Raw genomic sequence first — 14,535 nt, 5'->3', positions numbered from 1 at the left:
CCCACTACTCGATGTTGATTCTCGTTCACGGAGCTATCGTCAGAATGTCCCTCCGAGTTATTGACCTGAGTACCTAGAATCCTCATTATCTACTGTAAATCCCTCCGTACTGCAGCGGACTTTGCTTTCATCCCCTCCATCGTAATTTCGATTGCCTCCAATCTTCCCTCCGTATCCCTCTCCATTCTCGCTCTCACACCCAATTTAGATCCGGCGGCGTCTCAATCCGGCAGCTTCTTGACTACTTCTTAATTCCGGCACCCCTCTCCTTAGGAAAACCGGCAGTGCTCCTGTTGAAACGACAACGCTCTGGATGATCGGGCCGCTTCTCGATCCGGGAGGTCGGACCAAATTGATAGGTTTCTGATCAAGAAACCCAAACTATTACCACAAATGCACTAACAGAACACTGTATAACCTCTCTTTTTATTATCAATAGCAAAGAATACAAGTATAAGGCCACTATGAGAGCCTAACCTCCCCCTACAGGATTAACAATTCTTGTACAGATTACCCACAGTCTAAAATCCCCCAACAACTAACAAAGCCTATCTATTTATACAGACACATTCCCGCCTTTCCTAACTGTCAGGGCAGTTAGGCTAACTAACACTTCCTTCGCCTTTCATATACTCTCAATCTCCTATCACAAACTGTCAGCATCAATGAAAGAAGACTGACAGAATCACTACATTTATTAGCAAATTTAATTTTAACTTCATTAATGAGTAAATCACCTGATCTGTGTCATGAAAACAACCATCCTTTGACAGTAGCCTGAACATTCAGTATGCATCCCTTCCATACCTTTTCAACACAATTGACTCAACCCGCAACACGGAACGTAAAATTAGACAGTTTTACACAACCAAAATATGTATGTGTCTGCATGTGTGTATGGTGCAATTACTAAACAACACAAAGATTAAAACCTCTTCATTTTGAGCCCGTTCAATAATTTTCTTCAAATCTGAAAAGGGAAGAGTTCTGAATTACAAACCACTAAAGGAATTATAAACCAGGACATTGAAAGGGTTCTTCAACATTAGCAAATAAGAAAATAAAATGATAGATGTTTTATATCAAAAGTAGTCCTCCATGAGGAAAATATCAACTTTACCAATACTATATGCATCATCTACAATCATCCTCTGTGAACAGCCCAACTGGCTAAGGGAAGCACTGATACGATCTATAGTCATCGTTCGTCCTGTATTAGTCTTCACCTCTGCGATAATTGTATCCAGTGACAGGGGAACTGAAACATAGGATAACAGCATAAATCAATACAAAACCATGAGATAACAGTGGTCCCATGGACGTCTTTCTTTTCTCTATATGGTGAAACAAAAATCCGTTATAACAAGAAAGTTACAAAAGTGAAGGGAGGCATGGAATCCTTCTTAACAAAAGAATAAAACAGAGAACAAGGGAGAGAGAATCAACGAAACAAGCTACATCATCCAACATATCTACTAGGGAAACCCCTTTAAAGAGGTCGTATGCCTCCATCTATCTACAACAAAACAATTACAAAGGAGAAGGAAGGATAGGGAATCCTTAATAAAAGAAAAAAATAGAGGACTAGAGGGAGGCAGCAAACGGAACAAGATGCACCATACAACAAAACTACTTAAGAAACTGTTAGGTTATAGGGTATTTGGATATAATGGGAAACGGGATTAGGATAGAAGGCAGAGGAATTGTATAAATAGATTGATTGATAGTTAGAAGGCAGTTTTTGAGTACATTGATTGTAGACAAGTTATGACCTGTGAAGAGGGTTAAGCCTGAATTCTTTCTGTACAGACACTCTTAAGCCTCTGAATTCTTTATGTACAGACACTCTTATTAATATTCAGCTTTCTCTCTTTCTTATGTCTTCTTGATGAGTGAGAGAGTCTTTGATTAGTTTCCCAATTCAGGAACCTACCAGAAACCCCTATAAAGAGGCTAGGCCATATGCCTCTATCCATCAGTTCATCCATCCATCTATATATGGCCTCATTACTTACACCAAAATCCTAGGAATTTCTTGTAGAATTAGCTATTCTATCTTTTTTTTTAGAAAGAACTGAAATTATGTTTCAAATAAAGAACTATATCGTGGTTGCTAAAGTCTATATATCGCTTATAGGCTTAAGGACAGCTTGACATAACTATCGAGGCGGCGTTTGGACCTAAAAGATCGAATGCAATAATACATAGACAAATAAATCTCTTATGAATTTGGGAATACTCCGTTATTGAATATTGAATTTTCGTTTTCATGAATTAATAAATTTAAGGAGATTCCGCATTTGAGAGACAGGTCACACTCAACAGCAACCTTGTCACACTGGCTCAACTACATAGATTGGGTTCAGTTAAAAACTTAAATTATCAAGTATATTTCACCACGTGATCCCTTTTAATAATTTCCTCAAAGATCTTGTGTTTTCCCTCTATTCTTTCTCAATAGTGAAAAAAAAAACCCAATCATAAAGCAAGGAATTTGGTTCACCTGAATTCTCCATTTTCACTTTTTTCTCTACAGTTTTTGTTGCCTCCAATACTGCACTTAAGACAGTAGCAGTTCCATCATCATGCTGAGTTCTTATATTCTCAATCAATGCCTACAATATGCATAGAATATTTAATTGCAAGCTTCTGACAACAATATGCAGACAAAAGAATAAAAAAATTATCTCAATCAATTCAACACAGCTTATAAATATGATATCCATGAAACCTTTACAATCGTTAATTAGAACAATTAAAAAGAAAACAAAGAGCACATAAACAATATAACAAAACCTCTGTTGTCACATTTCTCACAAAGGCAACAGTAAATATAGTAGCATCAACAAGGAAAAATAAGTAAATGTCAAACTGCTTTACAGGAAACAATACATAATGGTTCATTCATGTAAATATAGCCCCCACCCAAAACAATGAGTTTCTTCCTTTATCTGATTCCATAAATTTATAAGTACAAAAGGTAACGTGATACAGATTGATGCTAACTTATGGCAAAGATGACCATTGAACATAGCTTCAAAAATATTGTCAACTTAAATTTAACCAAGCCAAATGTTAAAGAGCAGTGTCAATCAACAAGCAATCTGTGTGATTTCATGCTTTGTTTATCCAGATTGACATTTATTATTACTAGTTTTCATTTGACTAATTTTAAACAGAATTTTTGCTCTTTGAAAGACAAGGGAATTTCAAATTTAACTTTCATCACTTATATACTCTAGAAAATAGCTTTTCAGAAAATAAAATATCTGTTATTCTTATTCAAAACGTTTGACTATCACTAACCATCTAGTATGCTTTTATAACTCCAAAGCTCAATATCCTTTCACAGTAAGTTAAATAAAAGATATGTACAAAAAAGGTCAAAATTCAAGGAAAAAAGGTAGACTGGGTAGTGATAGCACCATGTTAGATAAGAAATATATTGTAATATCTACCTTATGTCTAAGATGACGAATAAACTCCTCAAAATTGGCACGCCAAAGAATTTCCTCCTCTTTTTCTGCACCAAACTTTGTATGACTTAAAAAAATTATACTTGTATGAAAAATTTTGTTAACTAAAAACTACTAAGTTGATCTGACCACAAAAGATGACAATAGTCCTACCATCATTCTGTTGAACGCTAACAATTTCATTATCATCTGAATTTGTTTCTTTGTCAACATTAGATTTCATATCCGCAGCGAATGAAAATCTGATTGCATCCCCAGGCACTGCTGCTTCTACAACACGTTGCTCTAATGTCTCGGGTGCTTCAAATATCTGAAAGGCATACATTACAAAGTTTAAAGTGATTTTAGAAAACTCTATTATCCAGCTTCCAAGAGTGAACACATTGCTGTGCAACTTCAATAAAATGGTAACAAAGAATATTTGTGAATTTTCAACTTAGTAGCACTTATTTGACTAAGCATCTTAAACAACAAGCAATAAATGAAGGATCATCGGGCATACAAAAAACAACAATTAATTGGTAAATTGATCTCACTATATGTTAGAGATCTTATATCGACTAGGATATAGCTAAATCAAAGGGAAAAAAGCTTCACTATTCCTCAACAAAGCTGTTAGTGGAACCCCATTAGAAATCTCACCTGCTCACACCCAATAGACAGAAAATGCCTATCACCCCAAACCATTAACCAAAGATCACCCAACTTTCTAAAGAAATTGACCTGAGTGAGCAGTCATTTACCTTGGCAGACTTAGCACCCCGCTTCCTAGTAGTAGTTTCTTTAAATGAGATAGAAACAACTGGCTCAGGGACAGGGCAGCTTTTGACAAGTCTAGCTGTTAAAAGCTTACTCAGTATCTCTCGTACAACTTTTGTATCCAAGGAATTTTCTGCAAGTATATCATTTAAAATAAAATAATTTGAAAGGATTCGTGATTTTGCGAGATCCAGATGAGCTCAACCATGTTTTAAATACAGTAATTTCTGTTGTAAAATATTATTATAATATTGCAAAAGAAACTTTTGCAACGTTCCTTCGCAACGATCATTTCCAACGTTCTTTTTGGCAATGTTCCTATAGCAATGTTCAGTGCAACGGTTTGGTTTTTGCCACCTATAAATGGACCCTTTGCTCATTTTCAGGTTTACGAAAAATCATCATCATAAAATTCTCTTCTCTCATTCTCTCATTCTCTCATTTTCTTTCCTAAAACTATCCTGGGTATATACTCGTATAGAGTTTCTTGCTAGTTCTGTGATTCTCGAATATTTTCGAGAAGTTCCTGTTGTATACTGGGGAACTTGCATAATACACCGCGGATAAGTCCTTAAGGACAGTGAATCTACAAGCCTCAGGAAATTGCGGTTCGAGTTTTGTCAGCACATTTTACTACAATCTTAAGGACTTATGGCTAACATCAACAACCAGATTCTGGAAAGTCAGAACATTGTTTCTGGAACTCAGACGGTCTTTGCAAAACCACTTCCGGACGTGTCAAAAGTCGAAATCTTCTCAGGACAGAAATTCCAACGCTGGCAAGAACGTGTGTCCACCCTTCTTGACATGTATGGAGTTGCAACTGCTCTTTCATCTCCGAAACCGGACTCCAGTCTTCCTTCAAACTCAAAACTAGTTGAAGAATGGATTTACGCGAACAAGGTATGCCGACACACTTTGCTTAGTGCACTCTCTAATGATTTGTTTGATGTATATTGTTCCTACAAGGAAGCAAAAGATATTTGGGACTCGTTGATTCTCAAATATACTGCCGAAGATGTCATCAGACAAAGGTTCGTGATAGGAAACTACTACCGCTGGGAGATGATTGAAGACAAGGACATGAAGTCGCAAATCAATGAGTACCACAAGCTGCTCGAAGATATCAAAGCTGAGAACATCCTTCTACCGGATGAATTTGTTTCAGAACTTCTAATCGAGAAATTGTCACCTTCCTGGACTGATTACAAGCAACAACTGAAACACAGACACAAGCAGATGTCACTCTCAGAGCTCATCAATCACATAATTGTTGAAGATACCAACAGGAAAGAATGTGCTGTTGCAAGAGCCAAAACCTTGTCTGCAAGAGCAAATGTGGTAGAAGACAGACCTGCTTTGAAAAGGTACGAACACAAACCTGATCAGAATAAGAAAAACTATTTCCAAAAATCTCGTCCCAATGGATCTAACCCTACCTTTAAGAAGAAAGGAAATTGCTTTGTATGTGGAAAGTCGGGACATCATGCACCTCAGTGCAGGCGAAGAGCAAGAAACGACAATCCTCCTATAGCTAATATAGCCAAAGGAGATGACATTATTGTTGCGGTCGTTTCACAAGCAAATTTGATGACCAATGTGAGCAAGTGGGTGGTAGACTTTGGGGCTACCAGGCATATCTGTGCAAACAGAAGTGCCTTTACCTCTTACATCAGTGTAAGAGAAGGAGAAGAACATGTGTATCTCGGTGATTCTAGGACAACTCCTGTCCTAGAAAAAGGAAAGGTTCTTAAACTCACATCTGGGAAGACTCTGGCCTTAAATGATGTCCTACATGTGCCTTCTATCAGAGTTAATTTAATCTCGGTATCAATACTGGGAAAAGCTGGGGTTAAAGTGTCATTTGAGTCTGACAAGATCATTATGACAAAGAATAATGTTTTTATGGGGAAGGGATATTGTGATCAAGGTCTCTTTGTACTTAACATTTCTGAAATTATTAATGAATCAAGTTCTTCTACTTATATTGTTGACTCGTATGATATATGGCATGCTAGATTAGGACATGTGAATTCTTTGTATGTTTTAAAATTACAACGATTAGGATTAATTAATATGTATGATAAACAGAGTAGTAAATGTAATATATGTGTAAAATCTAAAATGACTAGGAAAACATGTTATACCGTAGAATGTGAAACTGAACTCTTAAGGTTAATTCATACTGATCTAGCTGATTTAAAACAAACCATGTCTAGAGGAGGTAAAAATTATTTTGTGACCTTTATAGACGATTACTCTAGATACACTAAGGTGTACTTAATCAAACATAAAGATGAAGCCTTTGATGTGTTCTTAACTTATAAAGCAAAAGTAGAAAACCAATTAAATAAGAAAATTAAGAAGATTAGATCAGATAGAGGTGGAGAGTATGTACTGTTTAATGAATTTTGTGTTAAAGAAGGAATTATCCATGAAGTAACCCCACCATATTCACCTGAGTCTAATGGAGTAGCTCAGAGAAAGAATATAACTCTTAAGGAAATGATGAATGCCATGCTTATTAGTTCTAGGGCACCTGATAACCTTTGGGGAGAAGCCTTACTTACTGCGTGTTTTTTACAAAATAGAACACCTCATAAGAAAACTGGTAAAACTCCCTATGAGCTGTGGAGAGGATATCAACCTAACCTTAAATATCTAAAAGTGTGGGGGTGTCTAGCTAAGGTGATGTTACCCGATCCTAAGAAAAGGAAAATAGGTTCTAAAACCTCTGATTGTATGATCTTAGGCTATGCCGAACACAGTGCTGCTTATAGATTTCTAGTTCTTAAAAGTGATCTGATTGAGCGTAACACTATAATGGAGACAAAAAATGCTGAGTTTTTTTAACATGTTTTTTCCTTTAAAGGTTAGTGAAACATCTCAACCTGTAGATAATAATAATAGTGATGCCTTGTGTGAGGAATTAAGAAGAAGTAAAAGACAGAGGAAAAAAACTTCATTTGGTAATGATTTCTATACCTATCTAGTTGATAATGATCCTAGTAGCTTTGTAGAAGCCATTAATGCTCCTGATGCAAAATAGTGGGATAAGGCCATTAAGACTGAAATTGAATCAATTCAGAAAAATAATATTTGGACTTTAGTAGATCTGCCTAAAGGAGCAAAACACATTGGTTGTAAGTGGATCTTTAAGAAAAGGTATCATCCTGATGGATCCGTAGAGAAGTATAAGGCAAGATTAGTAGCTAAAGGTTTTACTCAAAAACCCAACATAGATTATTTTGATACCTTTGCCCCTGTGACTAGGATTTCCTCCATTCGAGTGTTGTTAGCTCTAGCAGCTATCCATAAACTAGTGATACACCAGATGGATGTCAAAACAGCCTTTTTAAATGGTGATTTAGAGGAGGAAATTTATATGACTCAACCTAAGGGGTGTGTTGTACCAGGTCAAGAGAATAAAGTTTGTAAACTTTTAAAATCTTTGTATGGTGATGAAAAACTTAATAATGTTTTGCTTTGTGATGGTTTTTCACCTAATGATGCAGATAAATGTGTGTACTCTAAATCTGAAAATGGTGATTGTGTCATTATATGTTTGTATGTGGATGACATGTTAATTTTTGGTACATGCAATGAAATTGTTGCTAGAACTAAATTGTTTCTAGGATCGAAAATTGAAATGAAAGACATGGGTGAAGCCAATGTGATTTTAGGTATTAGAAACATAAGGAAGGGAGATAATATATTACTATCCCAAGAACAATACATTGGGAAACTTCTTAAGAAGTTTGGGTATTATGACTTTAAACTAGTGAGTACCCCTTATGATGGTAATTCTAAATTAATGAAAAATAAAGGAAAATCTATATCTCAACCTCAGTATGCCAGATAATTGGGAGCTTACTGCACTTAAGAGGTAGACTGAGTAGGTACACTCAATGTCCAAATCAAGAACATTGGGATGTGCTTGCTAGGCTTATGAGATACTTAAGAGGATCAATGGATTATGCCATTGAATACAGTGGATTTCCCGTTGTACTAGAAGGGTACAATGATGCTAACTGGATCTCTGATTCAAATGAGACAAAACTCACTAGTGGTTATGTATTCACACTCGGGGGTGGTGCGATTACATGGAGATTAGCCAGACAAACAATTATTGCAAGATCAACAATGGAATCTGAGTTTGTTGCTCTTGAGATTGTTGGTAATGAGGCTGAGTAGTTGAAAAACTTCTTAGCGAACATTCCACTACCAACCCCATTAGTATCAATATACTGTGATTGCCAATCGGCAATAGCTATAGCTAAAAATCAGAGTTACAATGGAAAGAATAGACATATACAATTGAGACACAATTTGGTGAAGCAGCTACTAAAGAGTGGAACTATTTCCATTGATTATGTGAAGTCAGAACGGAATCTAGCGGATCCTCTAACAAAACCCCTGGGAAGACAAATGTATTAGAAACATCGAGGGGAATGGGACTTAAGCCACTTGAAACAAACAAGTGATGGTAACCCAACCTTTGTGATTGGAGATCCCATGAATAAGGTTCATATGGGTAAAAACAAGTCACTTGTTAGTTCTGATAACACTAAATTGATTTTAATCATGTCCATTCCTATGGTGTATGTGAAAGTGTTAGAGACTGCATTATGAGAGGTTAAACTTTGTCATTAAAATTCTTTATGGTGAAAGAATTTTAGCTTAAACAAAGTTTTAATGATTTTCATATCCCTTATGGGGTGGTGTATGATTTGCAGCATACACTTGATGAAATCACCTATATGAGTGTCGAGTGGGGCCGCTTGTATGAGATCTTGGCATGATCTCTAGAACACTCATGAATACCGGGAATGCGCACGGCCTAATTAGCGCAACACAGCGATAACAGCAAGAATTGTGGGGGTGTATTGTGATTGATAAACCTCTAACACACGTCAAGTGTCTTTGGCTCATATAGCTTGCTATACCAATTACATTGTGTGTTAAGTTTCTCGATCTAAGACTGGTTCATATAGCTTACTATACCAGCTCTGATGCATTACATCTTATAAGACCCAGGATATAAATACTCTTATCTTACTTTCAATCTCTGATTATCCATCAGAACAAAGATTTGCGCTATTGCTTTATATATAATCATTTTCCAAGTTTACACAAAGATGACATAACTTTCTTTTGAAAAAGGATTACCTGCAAAATGAGAAATCACTTTTGAGACAGAACTGTTTGGATCAAAGACATTTTCTTTTAACTTTCTTTTGCAATATGTGGGGGATTGTTGTAAAATATTATTATAATATTGCAAAAGAAACTTTTGCAACGTTCCTTCGCAACGATCATTTCCAATGTCCTTTTTGGCAATGTTCCTATAGCAACATTCAGTGCAAGGGTTGGTTTTTGCCACTTATAAATGGACCCTTTGCTCATTTCCAGGTTTATGAAAAATCATCATCATAAAATTCTTGTCTCTCATTCTCTCATTTTCTTTCCTAAAACTATCCTGGGTATGTACTCGTATAGAGTTTCTTGCTAGTTTTGTGATCCTCGAATATTTTCGAGAAGTTCCTGTTGTATACTGGGAGACTTGGGCAATACATCGTGGATAAGTCCTTAAGGACAGTGAATCTACACGCCTCAGGAAATTGCAGTTCGATTTTTGTCAGCACATTTTACTACAATTTCAACATATTATTCAGAGTCAATTATGTGTTTGATTAAAATGAATATCCTGCTCAATTATAGGCCTAATAATATATCACTCTTTAACATAATTTAGAAAGACACGTATAGTTCTTTGTGTATCATTACCTCTAACTTTAACCCAATTAAGCCTTCTCTTCATGTACAACAAATTTAGTAAGTTGTGTAAAATGTACCACACTTATAACCCAACCCAAATCAGACCACAATGCTAGTACATGTACCTTGATCCACTCCAAACATACCTTTTGTTTTCATAGTTTTAAAAATTATCTGCAGTGCCCTCATCTGATTCACAAAAAGGAATTATGACTAAACCACATATGATTCAGTCGTTAGGTTACACAAATTTTAAAAGAAAACATGTGCGGATTTGTTTAAAAAAATACCTTTTGTTATAATTAAATCAACAAATATAAGCAAAACAGCACTCGACCTATCAAGTGCATCATAAAACACTTGCCTTTCCCTTGACTTGCTCTGTCAACCATTTGTTTCAGGGTAAGCCTACCATCACGAAGCAAACCATCAAGAAGTTCCACACACTGCAAAACAAGTGGAAAATACTGAGCATTCTAACTCATAAAAGGAAAAGCATCAAAGAAACCAATAAGGATCAAACCGACTTCTTCATCAAGCTTCCGAGACACAGTCTCCAAGAATTTGGAAAATCTCAATCGGTGGATTATGTTATCAAACAACACCAATTACTGAGTCCTAACTCTCAATCTGTCTACATCATCATCTGCATTCATAATAATTCAGAACATTATAATTAGCCAATCACGCCCTAATGGAGAAGTATTCGTTGCAAACATTACCACTACATCTAGGAAGTCCGTTTTATAAAAATTATTTTACTCCAACATGTTTATTGCAAGTAGACAACGATAATTAAAAAGAAAAAGAAAAGCAAAAAAAGAATACAAGAAAGGAATTAAACAAAAAAATAGTGCTATGATACCGTCATCTTTAGGAGCAGAAACAAATGCTTGGCAACAATTGTGTTGAACTAAGACGAGTAGGGAGTTCTTAACTTGGTCCTTAGTAAGCTCCGAGTAGCGAACCAATTGATCCAAAGTGAGGGCTCCATGACTAAATAGATTTTCGCATACTTTCTGCACACACAGAACTTTCAATATCAGTGACGATGCAAAATAAATCAGAGAGACGCGAAAGTGAGAGAATTACAGCGACAAGATTGCCGAAGTGCTTGGTGATGAGGTGGACGGCCAATTTGATGCCGAACTGTGAAACCATTTTCTTGAGAGAGAAAACGGCGAAGAACCGAGAAATTTGAGAATAATACGGAAGAGAAAGGCGCGGGAAGAAAGGGGTTCAGGGAATTTTAGAGTTCACTGGAAAATGTTTTTTTAAGAACTTTTTGTTGACAACATTTTTTAACGGCTTACTAGGCAGCAGACAGACCAATACAATGATACACTGTTTATTGTCAAAAAATTATTAAAAGAAATTATTAACATATCAGGATCTTTCTGCAAATGCATCAATTATTTTCGGTGTATGACAATACCGTGGAAGTACCTACCAAATGTAAAAACATCATAAAACTCAACAAAGTCCAACATATATTTGTTTAAAAGTTGAAACTTAAAAGCAAGATGATGTCTACTGACTTTGGGACATCAACATTAGCCATGTGCTTTCAATTGATTGAGTTATTTTCGATCATATTATGCTTTTTAGTCAATCTTGTAATATTCTTTAAATATTATGTATTCTTTTTATATCATTGTAGTTGACAATGTATTTTATTTTAAATCATTAATAAAATTAGTTTTGATTAATTTTTGTATGCTTTACAATTTTATACATTTGATTTATTTTTGTTATAGAAAAAAAAAATTCATTAAATTAATAAATTATTAATATAGGTGGATTATTATAAATAAAAGAGGTTTCAAGCATTCACAAAATAATAGTCACTAATAAAATATATTAAAATCTGTAAAAAATATCTTTCACACTATAAATCTGATACTAAGAGTCATCCAAAATCTTCGAAAATCGATTGCTGCAAGTAGAAGTTTGAAAAATCCTCCGATTAGAAAAACAAGAGATAATAATTTTAAAGTGGAAGTGTACTCTCGAGTTGTAAATATTTCTTACCATAAATCCTAACTTAACTTTGATTAGGATTTTGGTGATAAAAGGAGATAAATCAATTGAATTAGAAGTTAAATATTTGACATCAAATAAAAAATAGTTTAATTAAATAAAAATTATCAATATTTTTTAATAAAAGTAAGAATAGGTCATCCTATTTTAGAAAGAAGAAAAACCAACCAAAGTAATTAGTGTCGTCAAAATGGGTTGAAACCCGTGAGTCAACCCGGCTCACCAAGGGTTTGAGCCGGGTTGGGTTGGAAAAAAATGCAAAAATTTTGATGCGAGCCAATTTTGACCCGGCTCACTAAGAACACGGCTCACACGGGTTGAACCTGTGGTGGGTCGAGTTGGCTCACCAACCCACCTATTTTATTAATTAAATTAATTATTCAAATCCTATTTTTTTTATTGAAATCAAATTAATTATTCAAAATGCACAACCTTTACTTAGCAATATAGCCTGTCTTTCCAAAAGTTCTCCTCTGCAAATAAAACCCTAAGATTATAGATTGGATAAACTTATAGATGGAGATAAAGAAGAAGATGCTTCAAGAGAGCATAATATTTGTGGATTTATCCATTCGGGACTCCAATTTAATAGATGGATAATATTATAGATTGGATAATTCAGGAATATATCATTTGTTTTATCTTGTTTTTAGACTTATCTACAAGCATGACAATTTTATCTTCTATTATATATTTTTGTTAACGGCTATATGTAGTTTCTTGGTCAAACAGTTGTGTATATCTCAGTAAATTAAATTGGCAAAATTTTATGCTTGATAGCTTAGAATATATATAACAATATATTTCTTTTGTTTCATTTTTTTTTATATCAATTGGTCCAATTATTACTGTTTCAATTTGATCGATCAAAGTAACATGTTATAAGAATCTGAGAAGAAGAGGGTGAAAAAAAGGTTAATTAAGTGAGCCAATGAGCCAACCCGTTTAACCCACCAACCCGTGGTTGGTCGGGTCGGGTTCGAATTTTTTTGGCTCGCTAATAAATGAGCCGGGTTAGGTTGACTCACTAAGTGGCCAACCCGTAGTGGGTCAGGCCGGTTACCCGTTTTGACAGCTCTAAAAGTAATGAAATTTAAAAACAAAGACCTAAGTCTTTAAAATTTGAAGAAAGAGGGCTTTTGTTGAAGAAATTACTCATATATTAAACTAGATACTATTATTTACTTTTAGCAAGAGAAATCTCACATACAGTTCACTAAATTAAAATTTAGAATGCTCATAAAGACGATTAGACATGTTTGTTTGGAAATAACTTTGTTGGGCCAATAAGTTCATTTGGTCGATAAATGTTAAAAGATATTATTAATTTTCTGTTTTGTCATTATTTCTCCTTAGAGCATCATCTTGTTGTGTTTTAGGATTTTCTGTTTAGTGTTTTTATTTTTCTGTTAGGGATAATTAATTATCCCGGTGTCCTTTTGTACTCACCGGAATCCTATATAACGGGGTTCCGGTATTTTCTTTTGTAAGAAGAAGAAGAAAAGAAAGCTTAGAAATAAACACTATTGTAATAAGAAAAAGATATAGTTTTTTTTTTACCTTTTATCACCGTGTCTTCTCTCCCTGAACCCTGCCATTCTTTTATGACCAAGCGGTGTCGATGTCTGCCTCGTCGGAATAGCTTATTGGAAGAACACGCGTTCCTTTTTTTCATTGCGTGTCGCACAGCCTTGAGCCCCATCAGCGTTCTGATGAGAAGAAGTTTCTAGTGAAACTTAACTTTTTCGTATCTGAGCTGAAGGCTTTTGGGCCTCTACTGTTCCTATTGTGGGCCAATGTTTTAATAGATATCATTATAATAATATAAAAAATGTAATGATTAAAATAATGACATCAATTATATTATTTTTAAAGGTTTATCGTAGTACAAAAAATAAATTTCTAATAAAAATGTGTTTTTAGTGTAATAAAAATTACAAATCATTTTTCAATAAATTTAGATGTGTCAATAACAATTTTTTAGTAGCAAACGTGGGTAATTAATTTTTCTAACTTGTTTAAAGTATTTGTATTGTAGTATTTATGAAATAACTTATTCAAGGACTAGTTGTGTTAGGTTGTCATTATTTCTAGAATTCCAATATTTGTAGGTTAGATAGTAATTCTTTTAAATTCATAGTATGTCGTTAGATAATTGCTTTCAAGTAAAATATTATTTTGATAAAGTGACGAGGTTTAGATTTGTAGAAGAACTTACCATAAATGAGTTAAAAAGTCTAATAATTTCTTTTGTATATCTTCATAACTTAGCATTCAATTCAATCGTTATGTTAAAAGGAAATTGGAACTTATAGGCCAACATTTGATACACATGGACATGTTAATATTTTAGTCGCACCATACCATATTAGATGTTGATCAATTACTTTAGGTTAACCAAAGTACGACTTCTTCAATGTTGTCATCAAGAAGATCCAAAGCAATATACACTTTTTCTTTCAAATGACTAAAGGTACGTTTG

At 34.6% G+C, this 14,535-nt stretch overlaps 1 pseudogene across 1 annotated transcript; it reads right to left on the bottom strand.

Moving 5' to 3' along the window:
- Positions 1-845: 845 nt before the first annotated feature.
- On the bottom strand, positions 846-11,330 carry LOC124846778 (uncharacterized; annotated as a pseudogene). The gene is made up of 9 exons (XR_015785191.1): positions 11,106-11,330; positions 10,879-11,032; positions 10,541-10,659; positions 10,378-10,459; positions 4,220-4,368; positions 3,630-3,786; positions 3,459-3,523; positions 2,504-2,615; positions 846-1,258 (listed from the first exon to the last, which is right to left on the bottom strand). The product of XR_015785191.1 is annotated as an uncharacterized LOC124846778 (transcript).
- Between the last annotated feature and the right edge of the window lie 3,205 nt (positions 11,331-14,535).

This window comes from Vigna umbellata, chromosome 3, assembly GCF_029865625.1.
Source record: "Vigna umbellata cultivar VRB3 chromosome 3, Vumbellata_1.0, whole genome shotgun sequence".
NCBI classification, from domain to species: Eukaryota; Viridiplantae; Streptophyta; class Magnoliopsida; order Fabales; family Fabaceae; genus Vigna; species Vigna umbellata.
This window is presented reverse-complemented; position numbering and strand designations above follow the sequence as displayed.